Source organism: Alosa alosa, chromosome 13 (assembly GCF_017589495.1).
Source record: "Alosa alosa isolate M-15738 ecotype Scorff River chromosome 13, AALO_Geno_1.1, whole genome shotgun sequence".
Taxonomy (NCBI): domain Eukaryota; kingdom Metazoa; phylum Chordata; class Actinopteri; order Clupeiformes; family Clupeidae; genus Alosa; species Alosa alosa.
This window is the reverse complement of record NC_063201.1, coordinates 26384090-26407924: the sequence shown is the minus strand read 5'-3', so window position 1 is coordinate 26407924 and position 23835 is coordinate 26384090. Positions and strand designations below refer to the sequence as shown.

Genomic DNA, 23835 nt, shown 5'->3' with positions numbered 1-23835 from the left:
ATTTAGTTCCTTTTTTCAAGTTTGCTTGAACGGGTACATGCTCACAGCTTAGCTCACATTACTGACGTTTTGTTACTTAAACAAAAAACATCAAGGCTCTAGACTAGATCTAAAATCAGGACTTTTTTATGGACTCAAACTAGCACCACAGGATATAGTCATATTGCCAAAGGCTACCACAGTAAAGTTAGACTGGGACCATCAACAGGCTTAGCATTCTAAAACATGTTTTTGATCTGCAGAAACTAGCATCGGCTAGTCCATTTGGATTTGATTATGAGTGTGTTCCAGCGTCATCCAACCATACAATTGGATAAACCTCACCAATCAGAGCAAGATAATATGTGAATCCTGTAGGGAGAACAGCCAGAAACATCCTTCTTCTCAACAAATGCCTCAATTGCTTATTTCTGTTCATTTTTTTTAATTATTGTGGTCAATATCTTGCACAACAGATGTGATAGCTAAATCTAAACATCTACCTTCTCTAGTGACGGGCTTTTTGTTGTAAAAAAATTAGGGCGGTCAAACGATTAAAATGTTTTAGTTGATTAATCGCATAGTAATGGTGAGTTAACTCACGATTAATCGCATTTTTAAAATTCTATTTTAAATCCACTCCAATTGAGATTATCAAATGTAATGACACATTGTCATTCATACCAAATGTACTTAATAAGTAAAAACTAGACCAATTGATCTCAAGGGGGTTTTATTGACTGGCTGTCACTTACTGCATTTGTAATCAAGAAGTCACTTACAATTATTGAATGTAAACTGTTTCTAAGCTGCAATCATATTTCTAGCACTGTCTGTGTTCAGCGTGCTCACTTTCTCTTCAATGTTCCACTGACCCGCCACATCCATAAAATGACTCGCGCATACATCAGCCATATCATACATCAGTTCTCATTACAGTCAATGCATGTGAATGCAGCTTCCACTCCTGATCGATGTAATGAGCTGTTACTCCAAGATAGCTATGATTACCTAGCGATGTCCAATAGTCACCAGTAAGTGCGACAGAAGCTGTGTTGTCCAAATCCGTAGCTAGTTTTGCCTTCTCCGTGTCATACCACTTGTGTATCCTGGACATGACTGTGGCCCTGGATGGCAACTCGTACGTGAGGTCACCGGAGGCAATCCGGATAATATCACGGAGACCTTCGTCTTCCACTATATAAACTGGTCTGCATGCTGTGGCTATCCATTTAGCTATAGCTTGGGTCAGTTTACTGGAGGTCGACGTATCCATCGATCTGCTTCTAAAACGGCTGTTAAGTGTAGTTTGTCGTATGTTACCAGAAGCAGAGCTCAAGCTGGGATCCGTGTGCTTGGCTTGCACGTGATACCTCAGACTGGATGTACTTCGGTGATAACTGAACTCAGCTCGACAAATACTGCATATAACTTTCGTTTTGTCAAGTGTACTATCTGGCAAAGTTTTGAAAATAAACTTCCCATCCATTATCCCATCTTTCTCCATAATTCAACTTCTGTGCTGATTATTTTCAATGTGGCTGAACACCCTTCTATGAGACTACTGTACCACTTGGCGGCACAGCTACTGTTCATCAGTGTGTTCCCTGTGTGGAACACCTCAATACGGGTCATTTAAGGGGTCAAAGACAACGTGCGTTAATTGCGTCATTTTTTCTTAATCAAATTAAAATATTATTGCATTAACACGTTATTATCGCACTAATTTTGACAGCCCTAAAAAATATATAAACTCAAGCACGCTCAGGTGACGTGAATGACTAGGCTCCATTGCTCATCTGTCCATCATTATATAAAGCCCGCCCAGAAGATTTGTTTGGTGTGAACAGCTCTGGCCCAGATTGAATTTGCTATCCTCAAATTTTGTGGGTGTGGGTAAATTCAGAATGGTTTTCAGGCTAGGTCCTTATGCAAATGTCAGGTCATTGAAATTGGCCTGAAATTCTGAAACTATACTTTATATAGTATAGTATAATTATACTTTATTTGTTTTGTTTTTTTTTCCAGATCAGATTTTTGGTACCTCAAGCTTAAAGCGTAACTTTCACCAAAATGCATCCTAGGGTGTTTTTGTGAATGTACCCGAGTCAAACTTTCGCTTAAAAGCATAATTACGTCCGAAGCGCCACTTTTAAGCTTGTTTGTGTTGTCGTTTTTGGGTCAAATGGCCTTTTGAATGGGAATAGTAGGGGCACTGCTATTTTCATACATGACCGCTTAAAAATCGCTATTTTTAAAACACTAAGAAGGCTCGACACAACATGAAACTTTGATCGAAGTATCATCAGTGTGTCTACACATGAACTTGAGCATTGAGAACATTGTTCGTGTACACATAGTTTACTAAAAAGAAAGGTTTTGGACTCACTCCTTGACCAGCAAGATGGTGGCGAGCAGAAAAACCAAGTGAGTTGTTCAAAACCTTTCTTTTAGTAAACTCTGTGTACACCAAAAATGTTCTCAATGATCAAGTTTTTTCGACTTTATTCCATTTTAAACCAGAGACTTTCTAATGAGACACAGTACTCAAAAAATCCTTCATAGAAATGCATGGGGTTATTTTGTAATGGCAATATGGCAGTTGTCTACACATATCCTGCCCCTTCCGCGTCAAAAAAGTTGTGAATACATTGTGCCAATCATGTGGTGTGATCCCACCGCTGGAGCAAGGTTGGTGTCGTAAAGCCTTTCTGCTGAAATAAATGCCCGATAAGTGCCCAAAAAGCAATATGGCCGCCGAGTGGAGGGACTTGCCTAAAAGGACTTTGTTTAAACACTTTGTCCCAAATGATGCATCATGGGTCTGCTTGTTAGTTTGGGAACAGTGTAGTTTCTATAGGCAGGTAAAGTCACATTACGGTAATGAGGAACATTTAGTGTGGACACAATAGTTTTACAATAAATGTAATATTTCCTTTTACAAAATACCATCAATATCAATGTTAACCAAAAATATAGACATTTTACACAACTTTGCATAATCTTCTTCAATGTTAAAGCGAACGTTAATGTTACCAACGCAAGTGCTGTGAATCTGTGACGCTTCCAATATCATTAGTGATATTGATTGGTTGTCAGCGGTAAAAACGTCATTCTATGCAACAATATTTTGATTTAGTAACTACTATCTACGGTGTACCTTAAGTAGCAATGGTGCAACAGAAAAAGAATGCAGCGCTAGTTTAAAGCTAGTTTGTTGGTTTAAGACACACGTTACACCTAAACTTACGATTAACCTAACATTCTACTGGTGCAACCGGCTGCAGAATAGGCCAATCACAATCTTGGCCTAGACCTAACCCAGACTACTGAACATACTGAGCCATTCTCTGTTAATAATAAATTCTAGAGCAAATAAAGTCAGTTACATTAGTCAGTGATATAATTAGCCAGCGATAGTTCTACTCAGCTCACCATAAGTGAGTAGAAATGAGTACAAAGACACTTTGCTTGACAGTGGCTGATAAAAAAAATTAATAAACATATAAGTTCATATCATGTCTCAATCAATCAACCTTTGGTTATTTTATATATATATATATAAAATAAAAGCTATGGGCAATGACAACAGCATCTTCTTTACTCTAGAAGTCACAAGCTACTTGTGGAAAAGTTTGTCTGGAGTCCAGCATATGTGCTAGTGATTGAGGAACATAAAGCAGCGAGACAGGCAGAAGGGTTAACTCAGAGATGGCCATTCAGAGAAACTGACAAACGCAGACAGACACACACACACACACACACACACAGGCAGGCAGGCTGGCAGACAACCACACAGACCGTCAGATAAACTTGATCCTATTTGATATGCAGCGAACTGAAGCCTCCAGAAGGACCCAAAGGGTGCGGCGAGATCACCCAAAGCAACTGAATATATTGACAGAGAAGAGTCCTTTGCAACTGGTTGATTTGTGTGTCAACACAGATCATGCCACTTAGTCCTAGTTTATACTCATACACTGCTGAAGTCTCAACAGGCGTCTGCTCTCTGCTCCACCACTTCTTATTTCCACAATCGTAGACAAGCTATCATGGAAATAAAAAAGTAATTTACCGTATTATCTATAGATTATATTAAAGTTTAGTCTCAAACTTTTCTAAATGGCATGGGTGTAACCTTATGATGCCTGTCTACTGTAACTAAAGAATAACAGGTGTTATCCCATTCTACCGTTCCTTTGGTTATACGTTATTTTGACTGTGCAGGTAGTTTAATGTCAAAGTCAGACCATTCCGTTCAGTTTACACATTATAGTAACATACATTATGTCACTAGCCTCTGCCATTAATTCTGCTAATAAATGTTACTTAACTCAGTAGAACAACTAAGCTGTCTGACAACAACATTGCAGTATATTTTTTACCGATAAAGATTTAGAATTTTTCCACAATATTATTTGTACAAGTTTCCTTATTTGTCAAAATCGGGCTGAATAGAAATCTTGATTAAATTGGTTCCTCTAAATGTATTGCCGTTCTCAATTAGCAAAGAGAGCTCGCTTTTTATCATTCTTTTCCCATCATGGAGAAAAGTCAACTCAGAGAGACATAATAAACCTCTGCCATGATGTTCAAACATTATCTTTTTTTCCATGAGCCCTCATTTTTTCCCCCAAAATATGAGACAGGTGTTCGAACAGGCCAGCACTTCCTGTAAATATTGACCTTCTGGAAATGCTCCCAATCTAGTACTCCTCCCCCTCCTCCCCCCTCGCTCCCCTCCTCCCATGGCTCCAAGTCAAAGCGCCAGCGCTCCCTGATTGCAGACTGGGAAATGGTAAAACACAAGGTACCATCTCCATCTCGCTGCGAGCCCAGCTACTCCCACCAGGGCATTGTGGGTAGAATACAACTGTTGAAAGTGGGCGGCACATCTGTTCCTTGAGACAAGCAATGCCCCAAGGGTCAGCAAGCATTGTGGCTATCATTTCACGCTCTTGCTAATAACCGCTCTGATATCGGTGCAGGGGTGGAGACAAAGGTTGCTTTGTAAGGCTTGCCAACGTCAGATCATAGGCAAATTTTTTTTAATAAAGTAGGAAGTAGTAGGAGTATTAAAAAGTCATATTTGTCATGCTCCCATACAGCTTTCCATATGGTGCTTCGGATTCACAACAGGTTAAGTGTATTCTAAATACACTCTTTTTGAAATGGAATACATTAAGGAGGGAAAACAGGCTCTCACTGACAGTGCCATATGCACACCATCGCAATGGCATGTGCTTGCGCAGTGTTTCACGCTTATTTATTTTGGCTTCAAAAACAAATTAGCTTCCAACTATTGACTCCAAACAGAGAAAGCACAATATAACAAAACAAAACCTTAGTGGTTAGGAAACTTTCCTCACAAAGTCTTCTTTTTAAAAGTAGGTGTTAAATCTGGCATGTCTGTCCCGGTGCTAAATCTCTATAGCTAGGGCATACATTCGCCTCAGCTCCCGATCAGAACGTACCTGCTTCCTCATAACCTGAATGTTTCAAACCCAGCCTTTCCTGCGCCAGAGGCACATCCACTGCGGTGCCACGCAGTCCCAACGTGAGCCAGAGAAGTGCCTGCTCAAAGATACACGGCAGGTTCTTAAAGTTTGCAGTGAGGAGATATCAGAGGTGTGTGTGTGTGTCTGCCTCTGTCCACAAATTCACCTACTCCAGGAGCGATGATGGCAGCGGAGGAAGAGGGTGAACAGGGAGCGTGGAGTGAAAAGCATGGAGGATGAAAGATGGATCCTAATCCTTCACATGTGGATTTTTTTTTCTCCTCCCTCCCCTATTTTTTGTTTTTTTTTAAGGAAAGCCAACTGGAGCCATTCTTTGGACTGCAGGCCAAGGGCTTCAGGAAAGCGTCGCCCGAAGCCAAAGCACATAGTGTGAAATGAGGAGCTAAAGCTTGAATGTGCTTTTGTTTATCAGAAAAATGCACTCTAAGTGGGATTGGCAGTACGAGGCCCAAACTCCATAAGTCATATAGACTGGCTTGGGCCGAAGTGAGTGGGGATGGCGGGGATGGAGCAGGGACGCTTCAGGCATGAGCAGCCTAGGGAAGGCTTCGGCTTCTGCTCTCCCAGGCGGCTGGCAGACTCACGCCCCTGCCTCGCTCGCTCACTTGCTCACCCTAATCTCTGCCTAAACACAAAGGAGGATCAGGGGGGTCAATCTAAAGTAAGGAACGCGGTCACAAGTTGGAGCGGGGAGAAATCCACGGGTCTGGTTTGGACTGACAGTGGGAAACATTGGAGGAAGCCACCGGGTAAGCTGAGGAGGCAGGAAGGGCCAAACAAAGCTGTAGGAATTGGGGACGCAGATTTCTGGGCATGAGGCAGACGCGGGCATGCCAAGGCCTGATCAATCACTCACAACAATAGCTGCGTTCCTACACTCGTGGGGGACATGTGTCAGCCTCACGGAATTGTGCCTGCATAAAGTCGAAAGTAAGAAAAAGTTAGGGAAGAAGCTTGTCGGCTTTTGAAGAGCTGTGCTCTAAGGTGGCAGCTCGCTTTTTGTATTTTGTATATTAGAGCTGGAGACAATTTATTGTATTTTCTATACTGAAGCTGTGGATCACTTCCCATAACGCTGTTGTTTATGGTTTGGCATTTTATTTTTATTTATTTTTTTTCAATAGACCCCATTTTTCAGCCCCACTGCATTGTCATAAGCTATTTTTTTTTAAATAAACACAGAATGTCACTATGAATTTGTGCAATTTCAATTATACATGGCCACTGCAATCAACCTACCAGTGTATGTATCAACGCTATTTTAATCCCTAACACTTCATATGAAAATACAAGTGTCGATATCTGTGTTTAAAGCCTCTTGTGAAAGGGCCTGAAGCCATCATTTACATAGCTATACCATACTTGGAATGTTTCAGTTCTGCCCCATTTACACACATACTGTATGTTGACATATGTCATCAGAAATACTCTCTGATGTACAATGCTAATTTAGCCTCTAACCCCATGTGAGAATCCAATAAGTACTTTTTACCCCTTTCCTCTCCAATATACAATGTAATAAGATGGCCTTGCATTCTGCTAGTAATGATCACATGAAAAACTTAAAAAAAAAAAAAAAGAATTAATTCATTAAATTAAATAATTCATTTGAATTAGGAATAAGAACAGTCCAATGTTAGTTCTAATCCCATATTTTTGTGGCGCTACAATGTGCATCACATTAAATGCCTGCCTGATTACAGAAAGATAGACATTAAAAAGTTTTAGCCATGTGTGTAGCAGACTGTACTTCAGTGTGTTTGTGTCTTTTGTGTGTTCTTGTCTTGTTAGGACTCACACACCCTGCATGAGGCGTAGATACCACGAGCAACATCATGGGCATGAGCAGCCATGAGCAGCATCACACACCGCGCAGACATGAGCAGTCTTTTGTCTCTCCCACTCACATGAAAGGCTGGTTGCTTTTGTAGCAATAAGAGACAATAGCTGTCGCTGACCCACCAGCATTTGATGGAGGGGAGTGCTGAGCTGATTTTAACAGATTGTTGATTTGTTATTCATACACCCCTCGCTGAAGGATCCTGCTCCCCTGCAAATGAGCTTGTGCAAATAGAGAAAAGCACACATTCGGTGCTGCTCAGCGCAGTCTTCCATGAAAACTAAAGGGGGGCACCAAAACAGATGTATGTCTAGACATTGATCTGCTCCGCAACAAGGAAAGCAAGCAGAGGAGTGTTCAGAAATGCTGAACTTTTGTACCAGATGCTTGTTGTGAAGTTGTCTTGTTTTACGAACGCCAACTGACTTTCAGAAGTTTTCTAACAGCTTAAGTAGAAGTTAATTGAGAAATGCATGACTGATTGATTTTCTTCAGACAACACCAACGTTCAAGGGGCCTGAATCACAGTCTGTGATGCATGTCTGTAGCAGTGAGAAAAACCTTGGTTAGTTAAGCACAACCTGCACACAGATGATTTGGATCTCAAACTGAAGGCATAACACAATTAGAATACTTAAAAGCTCTCAGACAAAAAAAAAAACATTTATGTAACCTATCTTTTTGCTGTAAAGATTTGCGGTAAGATTTTTTTATTCTAAAAACTTATCTCTGTGGGTCAAGTTCTATTTGCAGTTAAACATTTAGCTTGACCAATAAAGACTCTAGAAGTCACAAGACTACTGGCAAACACAAGTATTAAAAGCACAGGATCTTTGTAAATTATCTACTGTACACTCAAAGAGAATGTAAGCTTTACTGACATAAAAGTCACAATCAGTATATTTTTTCATGTTTCGTTTCTGTATTTTTAAAAGAAATACAACAGCTCTAATTCTAATTTCACTTTTACTAACTTGTTCAAATTGATCTAATTAATTGCTTACACTACTACCATACAACATGCCCATTATAGCATGAAGTCATTAACTGAGGCTAAATATCAGTACTCCATTCTTTATTGTACAGCATACTTCATTGTCTGTACCTTACTGAATAGTTCACTGTTGTTTAGAGTTAAAGACATACCATCTAATGACCTACTCAGGCACAAGTCACACAAAAGATCACAACAGGATCAAAACATATACAAAAATCAATCATTGTCAGTGCCAGGCAAACTTTTGTTAAAACAAAAAATATATACATATGAAATTACTGAATTATTTATAATACCTGAAATCAAAAATATATTTAGAACAGAATCAACACCACCTCAAGACTTTCATGACAAGAGAGTGGGAGCATTAATACCTGTCACTGAGAGAAACGTAATGAGGCAATTACATGCAACTAATTGATGGGTGAACGATGGTCATGAAAAGGAAAGATGTAGTATTTGATTGAAAGTTCTGTATCAATCAGTCATACCTGCCTACATTAGGCTGTGAAAAAGAGAGATTTTTCAGGTTGGCGACGATGTATGACCATTCATTGACATTTTGGGCCCTATCAAGCACCCGGCGCAAGGTAGCACAAAGCGTGACACAAGGCTTATTAGGATACAAGGATACAAGGATACAAGGAAGTTTATTGTCACATGCATATAGTTGCTGGAAGTAAGAAATGCAGTGAAATTATGTCTGGTGTCAGCCTATTTGTGCATTTATGGGGGTAGAAGTGCAGTAGAAGAGGGGTTTAGTAGATTAAGTTGCAAGGGCTGCATAAGAAAGGTGGGGGAGGATTGGGATTGGGGGGGGGGGGCACCAACAAGGAGCACCCAAGAGCAACAGGGGCAAGGAAAAACTTCCTTACCAAGGAAGAAACCTTGGGCAGATCCACGGCTCAAGGGGCTAACCCAACTGCCAGGGGTCTTGGTGTGTGTGTTGGGGGGATGACAGGGGAGATGGGATAGTGTGCAGTGTATGTGGGGAGAGGGCAGTGTGCAATATGTGTGTGTTGGAGAAGCTTCCTCATGAGACAATGTGCTGTGTATGGGGGGAGTGTGCTGTAAGTATGTTGGGGATGTGTGTTGGAGAAGCTTCCTGATGAAATAATGTGCTGTGTAGGGGGGGGCAGTGTACTGCAAGTATGATGAAGGGACTTACTATTGCAAGCAGAGTACTGTATGTATGATGTATGTGAGTGATGACAGTGAAGATGTGTGTGTGTGTGGGAGTGGAGCAGTGACTGTGTGTGTGTGTGTAGTGTGTGTGTGTGGGTAGGTGGGGGCAGTGTGCTGTAAGTATGTAGAGGATGTGTGTTGGAGAAGATCCTGAAGACAATGTGCTGTGTATGTAGGGAGGGGGGCAGTGTGCAGCAAGTATGTAGAGGAGGCTTACTGTAGCAAGCAGTGTGCAGTATGTATGTGAGGTGAAGACAGTGATGATGTAAGTGTGTGTGTTTTGTGTGTGTGTTGGGGATGGGGATGGGGGGGGGTTGGCAGAAAGGCTAGGCAATCAAGGACATAGATGGATGGATAGATAGATGGAGGAGAAATCAAAAAATAATAAATAAAAAGTTCTATGGAGATGTGCAAAAGTTGTAGAAAGTCAGATGTGTGTGTGTGTGTGTGTGTGTGTGTGTGTGTGTGTGTGTGTGTGTGTGTGTGTGTGTGTGTGTGTGTGTTTTGACGTGTGATGAAATAAGAAAATAAATAAAAGGTCTGTAGCATAAGGAGAGTATACTATACTATACTATACTATACTATACTATGTGAGTGCAAATGTGTGAAGGCTAAACCGTCTTGTGTGCAAGCAGATTCCTTCAAATGCGCCACTGATTGTCAAAATACCAATGCACAGTTTGAAGTTGCGTTCCGTACTGGTAAAGGGAATGACAGATGTCATTCTCATTGGTTTGATGTTACGCCCAAAACACACCCATGACTGACACATAAGGCCCACCATCTTGCGCCGTGCGCCGGACGGACCCAATATGGACTGGACAAACCCCGAAATTTGTTTAAACTATTCGCCAGTGACCATGCACTTGACTGTCATGATGGGGCCCTATAGGGGTAAGATAAGCTTTTTTCAGGCTGCTAGTCTCAAACAGGTTTTAGCAAAGCAAGGTTTAGTGGAATACTTGTTCCTTCAAATGCACCACTGACTATCAAAATACCGATGCGCTGTTTGAAGTTGCGCAGCTTGCTGTTAAGGGGAATAACAGGTGTCATTCTCATTGGTTTAAAGCAGCCATCACCAAATGGCGGACCACGGTCCGAGTCCGGACCGTGACGTGATCCTATCCGGACCCAGACCATAATAGCCTAATTTAGATTTTCACGTAAGATTTCAAAGCTGCGCTAAATATTTCGTTGGTTAGGACAACAGCATTTACTTCAGGAGCTTCAGGAACCATCATTTCGCTTGCTGCTACTCAGCCAGTGAAATCTGTGAATTCTGATAAAGTCGAGTCAATGAGTAAAGTAGCCTACTATGGAGAAGAGACTGATAGCCTGAAACGAGCGAGGATAGGAGTCGGGACGAGAAACAATCAGATGGATATCTAAGTTAACGATAAGTAAGTTATTTTCAAATCATCGATTGCTCAAAGAGGAGAAAGCTAGACAGCGAGAACAGAGCATTATATAACGATACGGGGGCAATAGGCCTACCACGCAAAACTGTCACGTCTGTAACGCCAACTAAATATGGATGTAACAGTTTTGCGCGGAATTGCCCTGGACCTCTTCTATATATTCTGAGACAGGCGATTTTAAGCGCCAGTTTGAAGCACCTCTACTAGACAAAGCATATATTTTGAGCAAGCATAGGGTAGGCTAGGCCCATATTCAACAGTGAACTGAGACCCCAGAATATTTTACGATTTAAGAAGGCAATATGATTGATCCACCACAATCTAGTTAAGCCTACATGCATTCACTGCCCAACAACGTGATATTCCTGGGTTTCCAGGATTTCGGGTCAACATATAAAAAAAAAAAAAAAAAAAATTAAACTTGCTAATTAATGGGTTCAAGGAACCAGCTGTGGAATATCCATCCTTGTCTCAGCTCAAATTTTATTTTAAGTTCACGTTAAGATCTTAAAAATTGCCAAGGCTACTCAGTTTTTCTCCCCAATTAGGCTACTCTTATCTTGCCTTATTTCTCCTCATTTCGAATGTTGCCTTTTAGGCTACTTATTTTATTTCACATTAAACATTAGGCCTAGGCCTACAATCTTCTATTTCTTGAATTTCCCCTTGGGGATCAATAAAGTATCTATCTATCTATCTATCTATCTATCTATCTATCTATCTATCTATCTATCTATCTATCTATCTACAACTAGGCTCCATCCATCCATCCTATACATACATACATATACATAGCCTAAACACGCACGTAAAACATTATGATGCTCCGGACCTTTGCTTGAGGTAATTTTCCGTAACTGGACCTCGCTGAAGATTAATTGAATACCCCTGGTTTAAAGGATGTTATGCTCAAAACACACCCATGACAGATTAAAGGTGCTCTAAGCGATGCCACACATTTTTTAGGCTAAAACATTTTATGTCACTTACTGCAAACATCACTTCATCAACAGCTAGCTGTCTGTGTCCTGAATACACTGTAAAAAAACGCGATCTCTGTGGACAGCCCAGGCTCCAAAAACGGCAACAAAAACAACCTGGGCAAACCTAGCCCATAAAAACATAACAAACTGTTCCAGCAAATCACAGACGAGATGCGCGTTTAGGAGTTTCAATTGCACGAGAGCAGCATGGGAGGGAGGGGGAGGAAGTAGCGAGCTAGCTCTCTGTTTTGTTTGAAAGTCAACAGAAGTGACGTTACCCAGCATCGCTTAGAGCACCTTTAAGAAACATAAGAACAACCCTTTTGCGCCCAGCGCTCAGTGTTTGATTGATCACAAAATCATGCCATTGTGAATATGGACTGGCCTGCCTTTAATGTCTATAAACTTTGCGCCTCTGACCATCTGTTTCTGAATGTTATTTGAAGTTCAAATGTCTACTTAAGCCTTGGTAGTTATAAAATTAGACCGCACCATGGAAAATGAGACCAGACATATACACACACACACACAACACACATACCCATAAACAAAACTCCTTCAGAGAAAAAGTGTCACCCACTCTTAACCTCTAAGCCAAGCTGCCACAGGTCAAGCACAGCATCCAAACCTCTCCTCTTTCTGTTAAAGCCCTTTAACGAGGACCTGAGAGTGACTAGTCATGTGACCCTTGTGGCTCATACTCGAGCAGGAAGCTCTCAAGGCCAGGCTCAGATACACTCAAACAAGGTCAATTAACACCCAAGAATACTTCACAGGCTGCACACAGTAAAGTCCTGTTCCAGTCTCAAGTTTTTGTACAGCTTTTGCAGCATTTGTGGATAGCATTTAAATCTAATACGATTGGATGATAACTTAAAGGATTAAAGCGTTTTCTAGCTGTCAATAAATTACCTATTTCTTTTTTTTTCAGATAATAAGCAAGTGAATGTGTACATATGAATGTGAACTTGAGCAAGGCACCTAACTCCTCATTGCTCTCCGAGCGCCGCTGTTGTAGTAGCGCTGGGATGAGTGTGTGCTTCACCTCCTTGTGTGTTCACTGTGTGCTGAGTGTGTCTCACTAATTCACGGATTGGGATAAATGCAGAGACCAAATTTCCCTCACAGGATCAAAAGAGTATATATACTTATATTTATACATTTGATGCATTCTCTTTTCAAATACTAATTCAACACTCCTTCATTCAACCCTGCCTAGGAGTTGGTCAATGTCAAATGTGCCTCACAAAGTTAACCAAAACAAGAGAGAAAATTAAGAGGACACTGTGTACTTAATATTGCTGCTGACAAGCACCATTGCCAAACTTCGTATTTGACTTAATTTTGTTTAAACATCACAGCTGGAAAAGAGGAGATTAATACATGGTGGTTGTTTGCACAGCAAAGACACTCCCACACTAAATCTGTGTTTCTAAATATCATTGAAAAGGTGATTGTAAATTTACTATACTCATGATCCAGATGTGCTTATCCCAGCTGCATGAAGGCATAAATATGGTCTAAATTATGTATATGCGTTTAAAAGATAATCCTTTAGTCTACTCTTAAATTCCAAAATTGTACACAATATTGTCCTTTAATGTAGCCAGGTCCAAGGAAATACAACAGTTTCTACTTGGCAACTTCTTGGCAGAATCAACTGTGTAAGACTGCTACAAAGATATGATTAGAGGAGAACATAGTTTTGTGGTTGCTCCACGTCTGTTGACAAAACAACTCTGTGCACCTCCACACACCATAAAAATGTATTACTACTACCTGATAAACCAGAGAGGACAAAGAGAGGGATTCTGATTGACTGTTGATCAGAAACCATCTTTTTGTTTCAAGCAGCAGTTTTATATTATATTAGGTTACTCCCTAAGATTTTTGTCATTATTAAATCAGGGAACCAAGAGTTGGCAGAAAACTAATAATGATACTGATAACTAGCTCAACCAATGCTTACATTGATGTTATTTTACCTTTGGACATAACATTCAGCTGGTGACCAATTGCTCTAAGATTAACGTCACTGCAGTAAAAAACAAGCATGTCCAATAAACATTCTCCGGTTTATCTTGGCTTCAAGAAGAAATGGGAATTACATTTCACGTGAAAATCCTACCATGAATACACACAAGCCATAAAGCTGTGAAACCATAAGCTAACGTTGTCATCGTTGTAGGAACTGAAGTGGAACAAAGATGCTGCACAATCTGCCAATAGGCCTACTGGAAATGCAGCCTAAATGAAGGATCAATATGCGGTTTTCCTTTACTGAATTTCAAAATATTTGTTATAAATGAAGTAAATGAAATAAAGTTATAAATGCCGATACCGATAATTAAAGCAGTATAATATTGCATTTTACCGAGAGGGTACAAATCACAAATCAGTGGTTATGGGCTAGGATCACGCGGGCCCTTGAGACCAACATACCATGTTGTCATCCTCTGTGCCACGGTTCAGGAAGTTATTTAGGAAAAATAAGCATTTTTCGGGTTTCGGGGGCCCAGTGCGAGGGGTTTCCATGAAAGTCTATTGGGGCGACATGTACCCCGGTGTCTCGGTGTCCCAGGAATCGTTGATCAAAAATTCAGGAAGTTGATGATAACTTTGAAAAATAACTTTGACAATCCCTATATGACCGCTATGCTAGCTAGCATTAACAGAAGTTAATAATTTTTTCAAAGGCATATGAAATATGAAACTAGAAAAAGAGAGTAATGGTTAGATAACAACAAATGTTGCCCTAAATATATAAAAATGACTGGATATGGGTATCACAATGAGGTAGGTCACAACATGCCATCCAAGTTCCAAGTATTTCAAGAATTACATTAAGCCTGTCATATCAAAACGGTCATCATATCTAATAAATATCACAATTAATACTAATATCACAATAGTATTTGTGAGTCTTTGTTTCCAACTCCACCCCAGGAATATTTTAGGTACCACAGCAAAGTTAGTCAAGTTTGCTACACTGAAGAGACCCTTGAAATACTGTCCACGACACATTAACAACAAGCGTCACAGTGTCAAGACCCCACTTGTCTGGGATGTAGGGCACAGATGGGGTGAATGGTGGCTGGTAGGTCCTGTAACAGAAAGCCCATGCCCAAGCCCGAGCTCAGTGGCCAGTGTTAGTGCTGGGCCCTCTCCAGCGCTCCCAGCAGGAGGCTGGCCGGGGATGGCACTGGGGCCCGGGGCTAGACTCTGTGTCAGCAGATAGCGCAGGAGGGTGGGCAGGGCCAGGGGGCTAATCAGGGGAGCTTCCCCCCGCCAAGACCCACACTCTCTTGGCATTTTGGCAGGGCAGAGCAGGCTCAATGAAATGATCCAATTTAAGCTGGTTTAGGGAGTGTCTGAGAATATTCAAATATTTATCTCACTTTTTTTGCGTTCTTTCCTACTCACGTCTATGGTGGTGGTGTTGGTGTGTGTGTGTGTGTCTGTGTGTGTTCTGGAGGCTGCTTCGCTTGCTGAGATCACGGAAAAGCTGTGGCCATGATGAGCGCCAGAGGCTCCATCTTGATGGCCAGTTGTCTCTGGGTGGTAAAAAAATATGATCAAAGGGTCCTGTTGTTTCCTCCATATTCCAGTTAAAATGGCTCCTCTGTCATTTTCATTTCCTTTCCCTCTCTTACTCAGCTTTTTATCTCTTTTTCAAAGGTGTAGATCTTAGAACCAGGGTCAGACAGTTATATTTCCTGAAAACTAAGCTACTAAAGGTTTTAGGCTGCAGTACAAGTGCATGAGGCGCAGACGCTATGCATGGGGTGAGAGCTTAATCTACTTCTGAAATAAGATCACAGTGAATGTAATAATGTCTTGTGTCTCGACTCCATATTCCCCTTTGTGCTGATGCATTTCTTTGGGGCTCTCTAACATGGGGGTGATTCAATCATTTCTATAAAGGACTAATGCCCATCCTTGTCAGATATAAACCTTGATGTTATTGATGTTGATGATGATGAGGAGGAGGCGAATCATTGTAATAAGTGAATTTCAAATTGTTATTGCTATTATTGTTGTTATTATTACCACTAATGAAGGAAGCGCTGCACTGAATGGTCTCAGCAGAAATTTCACCATGGAAATAAATGAAAAAAAGCCTTTTATTGAATTACACTAAAAGCAATTCCAAATAAATGGGCCTTGAATATGTCTCTGCGAGATGAACATCACAAACATGTAATCTCATTGTGCTGTGTGAGGTGCAAGGTCAACCAGGGCAGAGGCAAGCACACACACACACACACACACACACACACTGTACAGACAAATGTATGTAGTTGTGAGGGCCATGACGAAATGTCTATGTTCTGAGGACCGTGCTTCTCTGTTTCAAGAGTAAACATCTGAAGCTGATTCATTCAGAAATAGTTTAATGACTTGAAATTTAAAGGTTTTCAAATGAACCTTCTGTTGTGAAGCAATACAGTTGTGATTATTTTTTCCAAATGTAGACCAGGGACATGGTCTTCAAACTAAAATATATGTTAGGCCAAATCAGCCTATTTTGCATACCAACCTTTCTGAGCATGTTCACAATGACAAGACAGAATTTTCTGATTACAAATAGTCTGTTACTGATATATAATTACTGTACATGTTGTTTGAAAAGTGTGTGTACTGTACAGTTTGTATATATGCAGGTCCTTTCTGCCTGCCGTCAAACCTTACACCACTTTTCAGTGTCAGATAGTATGAACCAGACATGTGGACTCGAGTCACATGACTTGGACTCGAGTCAGACTCGAGTCATGATTTTAATGACTTCATACTCGACTTGATCAAATTCGGCATGACTTGCGACTCGACTTGGACTTGAATACTATTCAGTCGAGACTTGACTCGGACTTTGCCTCTTTAACTTGTAATGACTTGACAGGTCTCGAGTCAAAAAATGAATTTCCTGATCGTGGACCAGTCACCCCAGAGATGCTTTCACCTGCATAACGAAAAAAAACAAAATACACATAGTGGACACAAACAGGCAGAGCACAGTGATCAGTGCTGCTGTTACCACCACGCATCACGCACTGTGTGTAGGGCACCAAGAGACAGAGGAAGGACCAATAATAAATAAATATTAGCTTTACTGCAAACTGATTTGCATTTTTGTTAGAGAACGTTTACAATGTCAAAATGTATCAACAGCATGTTACATAAGGATGATCCAACTTGAACGTATGCTAGCGGCCTACTCCATTTAATTGAGCGCGCACGAAAGGGAGAGAAACGTGGGCCTATGAAGGGAAATCATGAAGGAAACAAAGATGAGATTAAAGGAAATTGCGGATTTATCCGGTACTCACTACTGTTATAAACTGTGAGAGCCAGGGCACTTTGACATAGGCTGCAAATGGACAAGAATATGAAGAGTTGTCTTTGCTTTTGTGTAATGGAACTGGTGAGTCTTGAAGTCTTCAATAATTCGTTTACATGAAGCACATGATATTATGCGATTGAAGCGCATTCCACGTAGCTAGGTGGCTACTGGCTATACCAGGCTCATAATTCACTTTTAATTGCAAACAGAAAATGTCTAGCAAGCATCATGTCATTACATGCTTTTATTTCCAAAAGAATGAAAGCTGTTTGTGCCAACTTAATATCATGCGTATCGTTGTAGTATTGTGCTATACATGTGGCACAAACAATGTTAGAGTTTGTGGACTAGGCTAGCCATAGCTATATTTGAATGGAGCTGGTAAAAAAACATCATTAGGAGAACGTGTGGACAGTGGCACACAATGGGCTTAAAGTGACAGTGCACCTTTTACAAACTTTGTCATTATTATCCTTTAAATAAATAGAAGTGTTTTACTTTTACCTTTGTGGTTACTCAGTAATGTTATGCTTTATGCTGTATTTAATATGCCATATCAGAAGCTTTAATCACAATTAATCTAGATTAATTCATTTCAAAATATGAGAAATTAGTTTTTTTTTTAATTGTTTGACAGCCCTAATAAAAACGTAAAATATTTAACTGCAGCAATTTACTAATGTAGCCTATGTGACGATTCTTCTCGTCACCATTTATTGTAATCATTAACCATGTCCTTGGCTTCCAGTATGAGTCGCCACTGGCAGACAGCCTAATAAATTGTTTGCAGGCAAATCTGTGGCCTAACATAGTGAAATGCCATCAGTCAAATTAGTACTCATCCTTACAGTGGACACCGCAATTTGGAAAAACAATACAATTTTGCTGCTATGAGTGTCTTGTAGCTATCCGTTTCGTACAGATTACTCAGGTATGCTCATGCGTATATTTCACAGGTATGCGCATGCATATATCGTAAAAGATTTCAAGACAAAACCATTGAACATATTTTAATCTGTATTTATAAAAAAAAAATACTGTAGATTAGATTGATGTGTTAAAATTATGATCGATAGTCTAATAATGGCATTATTAAGTGAAGAGTACCTGATGACTTGTTCAGGACTTGAAAAAGATTGGGACTTGGACTTGGACTCGACTTGGCTTTGAGGTGACTTGGACTTGGACTCGACTTGCCCTTCTCTGTCTTTACTTGGGACTTGACTTGGACTTGACTGCTAAGACTTGGGACTTACTTGTGACTTCCCAAACAGTGACTTGGTCCCACCTCTGGTATGAACTGCTTTTTTTTATTGACTTATTAGAGGGCATGAAAATGCACTCTACTGTTATTCGATTTATTAGAGGGCATGAAAATGCACTCAAGTGTTATCCGATTTATTAGAGGGCATGAAAATGCACTCTACTGTTCTCCGATTTATTCTTATTATTTTTCTTCTACGTATTTGTGCGTTTAATTCAGCTTCAACCGTTTGACGTAGAAACTTTGTTCAAACTGCGTTGCGTAGGTCTTACTTAGGTGACTTCAGCTATGTATTTTTCAACTTTGTAACTTTTATACTTTTTGAACTATTAATTAAAAACTACTAAACATTTCCCTATAGACTTAACATTGGTGATTATGACATCACAGTAGGACACTTAGAATCCTATGCCAAGTGTTCCGGCCACCTCCAGCAACTGTCTGTCTCAGGCTTTAAAGTGGAAATGAAGCAGTGAGAACTGTGACCATTTTTTGGTTGCTTTTTCATTTTTGAAGATACATGGATTTTCATTAAACCCAAAATTCAAGTAGTTTCACTGGAAAATGACATGTCAATAACGACTTTCGCCACTAGGGCGCGGCCATGTTTTAAATATGCAGGCGCTACGTCATCAGAATGGTTAGCGTTTGTTCGTGGATGTTTTATCCATTAGCGGACGTTCATTTTATTTCAATATGCCAACGCAAATTATGTTGATGTTTGTTTTTGCGTTTGTACAAGAACAAGGGCCGCTGTAGTGTAGCCTGTAGGCCTATCAGAGAAAGTAGGCCTACTTAATTAGATTTAACTTCATTTACAATAATGTGTTTGGATGTTCTCGCACAACTTGTGGATTACCGCGACCTGAAAATGCAGTTGCATCGTTGATGAATTGGTGAATAAACTCGGGGGAGCAAACTTCTCATGTGTGAGTAAAAGGTTTCTTTTTGTGATTGAGTAGTATCGATGATTGCATTTGTTTCGCTCAAGTAGTAGTGGAAACTATTTGCAGAGACTTGCGAACAGGCGCGCGGGAACCTATTTTTGACCAGGGGTGCTGAATAACAAAATAATAGATGTCCGACGATACCACCCCTAAACCCCCGATGTGTAAATCGCATAGAATATGTAGGCCTATATCAACCGTAGGCCTACACACTTGATCGCTATCACATAGCTGAAACCACGCTATGGTTCTTACAGTAACTGAATCACATTCACGTTGGTCTCTATAACTGTTAATTTTTAGTAGCCTATATTCGAACCTATCCATAACCCTTTTTTGCTATTTGACTAATCATTTCACATACAAAAATATAAATAATATCAGACAGCGAATTAGTAATTATTTAAATATATATATAATCATTTTTAAAAATCTATCTCCTGCCAGCAGGGGTGCTGCAGCACCCTCAGCACCCCCCTTCCCGCGCCCTTGCTTGCGAACCTGGTGAGAACTTGTTGTGGGTACGCTAGCCTACGTCTGACTTGTGTAGGCTACTCTGTAGTAGCCTAGGTCTGTGATTGTGACAGGCATGGTTTTGTGGGTAGACGTTGTTTATGGACTGTAGGCTAGGCGTCTAAGTTTTTATTTGTTTATGTAAGCTGACATAAAATAACAAGCTGTTCACTTTAAGTAAATAAATGCACGGATGTGCCGCTTGTAGCAACCATAGATTTTAGGGTTCATGCTATGCTAGTTACAGTATGTGCTTGTTATGTTATGCTATGCTAGTACTGTATCACAGCTTCTACCATGATAATACATTGCAGAACAACTGAGTATGGGTGTAAAAATTAGTGTAGTCTCAGGTGATCAGTGTAGTCCCCTAGCCTTCCCCCTCCGCACAACCTATCAAGAGTGTGTTAGTTGGTTAACTGCTGTTTATTGGGCGTTCCAGTGTTTCGGCTCGGATGTCCCTCAGCGACCGCATTACGACCTCCAAGGTCTCGCTTTAATGATAGCATTTGGCACGTAGGATTGGACGTGATATATCTGTTATTTTGGATGAGATGTCCCAGGTTCATTTCCTGTCAGCAGACACTCTCCATGTGTGCCATGTCAGTGAACATAGGGACACAACCCCCACATAAGCACCACCGATTGTTTTCTGTGCGCTCAGATACACCTCTCTCGATCATCTATTTCTCCTCCATAGTCAGGCTCTGTGGGGGGCACTAAAACTCCCACTGCTCTTACTGGCTCAAAAGCGTAGGCAATTGGATGCCTGTCCTCATTGGTGGGTCTATCCCATTCGTCCATATCCATTTTGTTGAGGCAGTAAGCTAACTGTGAGGCTATGACAGCCACTGTGTAAACAGCATAGAATGTTGTACCAACCATTCTTGTGATGTCATAATTTTCTGAAAAGATGGCTGCGCACAGCTGAAATTAATGCAACTTGTTTGTGCTTTATTCTGAAAAACGGGTCATATTTCTGACTTTATTTGTATTTATGGTATATTTAAATATTTAACTAGTGCTATAGACATCTGTTTTATTTGACTGCTTCATTTCCATTTTAAGCATACAATCTGGCTCTATTAAGACTACAGATCCTGTTCAACTGCTTCCTCTGCCCACAACTGTTTCAAAATAAAAGTCTCCACTACAATAATTCCCTATTAAATAATTTAACCATTTAAACTATCCAACTATTTAACTTTTCAACTATTCCAACTGTCAGTTATCATCAACTATGCCTCTAGCCTACTATATTAAACCACCACCTACCTAGCAACCAATTTAGCAACCATTGAAATTAAGCATCTATGTCGGTTTCCAGGGCAACCAACATGATTATACTAGCAAACCACTGTAGTAACTCCTTTATTTCTGATAGTAGCTACCATGGACACCCTAGCAACAACCTAGCAATGACTTCAAGTACCCTAGCAACAGCCTAGCAACTACATTCACAGTTAAAACCTAGCAACCAACATTAACTTAGCAACCAGCATAGCAACCACCATAACTACTCTAGCAACAGTCAGTTGTCATCAACTTTGACTCCCGTCAACTGTTTCCTTTCCCCACAACTGTTTCAAAGTAAAACTCCTCACTACAATAATTCCATTTTAAATCATTTAACCATTTTAACTATCCAACTATTTAACTGTTCAGCCATTCCAACTGTCAGTCGTCGTCAACTATGACTCCCGCCAACTGTTTCCTCTGCCCACAACTTCAACTTAAAAATAAGTCCTCAATACAATAATTCGCAATAAAATAATTTAACTATGGAAACAGGTTATGCTGGCTAACATGGGCCTGGTCAGGCACGCCTGCAGGTGTACGTCTGCGTACCATCAGGTTACTCAACAACGAGAGAAAATTTCCCTTGTGTGTGTGTATTCACTCCGAATTGGCCTACCATACCTTCCCAACTATGCACAGTATACCATTAGCTGCATGCCATCAGGCTATTTACAATTTTCTATTAAGTAAAGTTCACAAATCAAATCAAAATTAAACTGTCAGTTGTCATCAATTATGGCTCCCCGCCAGCTTTTTTCTCTATCTGACCTCCATCTTTTTACTTAGATTATATTTTAGACAATATTCAACAATATTTCATTCAGCAGCCATTTTTGCATTTTCATGCACTCGTAATTCCCTGGAATTACATTTTCTAGTTTTAAATATGTTGTTGTCTTTCTACTTACTGCATCATCATATCTTGCTTTTTTACTGATGTTTCTTGCTATTGCATTATTCTCTGTCCTGCTGTTTTTCTTGGTATTGTAATATTCTCTCTTCTGCTATAATAGTGTATATTTCCATTTTGCTGGATTAATAGATTATTTGATGTTATCTGATACTTGTAACTACCAGAAAATCTTATCACTAATTGAAGGTAATGGGCAAAAGGAGAATGGGAACAATGCCAGTTGAGGTATTCAGCTAATGATAGTTGATGATAGCTAAACATAGCCTGTGTAAGACTTTGATACATTATATATATATAAGACGTGTGGAGGCTTCACAGAGGACTAACGTGTTTTCTTTATAAAGAAAACAATTTCATTGGCTGTCTTTATAGAGTTGCAGATTATCAACTGCATATGTTTCATGATTTAAGATGTAACTAGAGAATTAACTAAGTTGGTTGAGTTAGTAACACTGGTTAGGGTAAAAAAAAAAAAGTAACAAAAAAAATAAGTTTGGGTATTTTGAGTCAACAACAAAGACAGAAAATCATTCTAATTAATGACCTTCAGGGCATTTGTATGAGAAAGAATAGCAATAATCTATTTTAGGTGAGTTTAGGTGTTGTTGTAGGGTTTCGGCCACAAAAATATCTTATTAAGATATCACTGTCACTGCAAACATTTAAGAAATGTCTTTTGTATTTTCCATTGTGTGAGCTCCCTGACCTTCAGGATCTATACTTCAGCAGTACTGTAGGGATTTCTCAAAACACTTTACCTTCTACTCCTGGTTCTGTCATTTTCACTGTTGTGTTCTGTTGTGAAGAACTTGATGATTTTTCTCTGCAACATAAATATGCAAAAGTTTACCATACATGGTTAACCCATTGAAGTGCAGTGTCACTGGACTTTAAGCTAGGCTGTAGCCAGCTAACTCACTATATAGCTGTGTAAGGTGGCAGCTAGACAATGCAGATATTGTTTACCCGGATTTCTAAAGCCATTTGATGGTCTTCCTGACAAGGAAAGACTTGGAATAAAACAGCAGGGTCCAGACCAGGGTCCACTAGAAAACGAGGGTCAGGGGTACGGTTCGTTAGAACTCCGGTGCAGTTTGAATGCTATCTGTTCCAAAGCCAGGAAATAAACTGCTGTTTTTGCGACGTTGCCAAGCGATATTGGTCAAAAAGAAGCTAGTGTTTATGACATAAACGGACTCTGCACTCCTGTACTCTGTTGCACCATACAATTTCTATTATTATTATAGCAATAAACTGTTACATATGTATTCTTGTATTTTGTATCATGTATTGTGCGGTATTATATTGTGTTGTGATGAGTTGTGTTGTAGTCCGGTAGCCAAAGGAGAGAATCTTCTTGGTGAACCTGGTTTTGTCGGTGAAAGTTTTTTTCTTTGCTGTTTCTTGTTGCCTAGGGGTTATTCAATAAGAATAGGGAGGGTGCTCGGTGATATCCCTTGAGCAATTCTCTATATTCAGCTCTGAAATTGACCTAAATGGTGATTTTTCCATAAAAATGTCAATTTCATTACTCTTTTCGAAGGACAGCATGAACTATAAGCCATTTGGTTATTTTTCCTGCAGTAGTATGCCACATTGTGACCAGCTTACAAGTGTTAGATCCAACTTTTCTCTTT

The 23835-nt window shown here is 40.1% G+C and overlaps 1 long non-coding RNA gene across 1 annotated transcript in view; it reads right to left on the bottom strand.

The window, feature by feature from the left end:
* LOC125305521 overlaps positions 1–23345 on the bottom strand; it is a 28581-nt gene extending 5236 nt beyond the window's left edge. The window contains exons 1-2 of the long non-coding RNA XR_007195428.1: positions 23165–23345; positions 22957–23021 (exon numbers count right to left, since the gene is read on the bottom strand). This is a non-coding gene — a long non-coding RNA (uncharacterized LOC125305521). The remainder of the gene's footprint in view (positions 1–22956; positions 23022–23164) is intronic.
* Between the last annotated feature and the right edge of the window lie 490 nt (positions 23346–23835).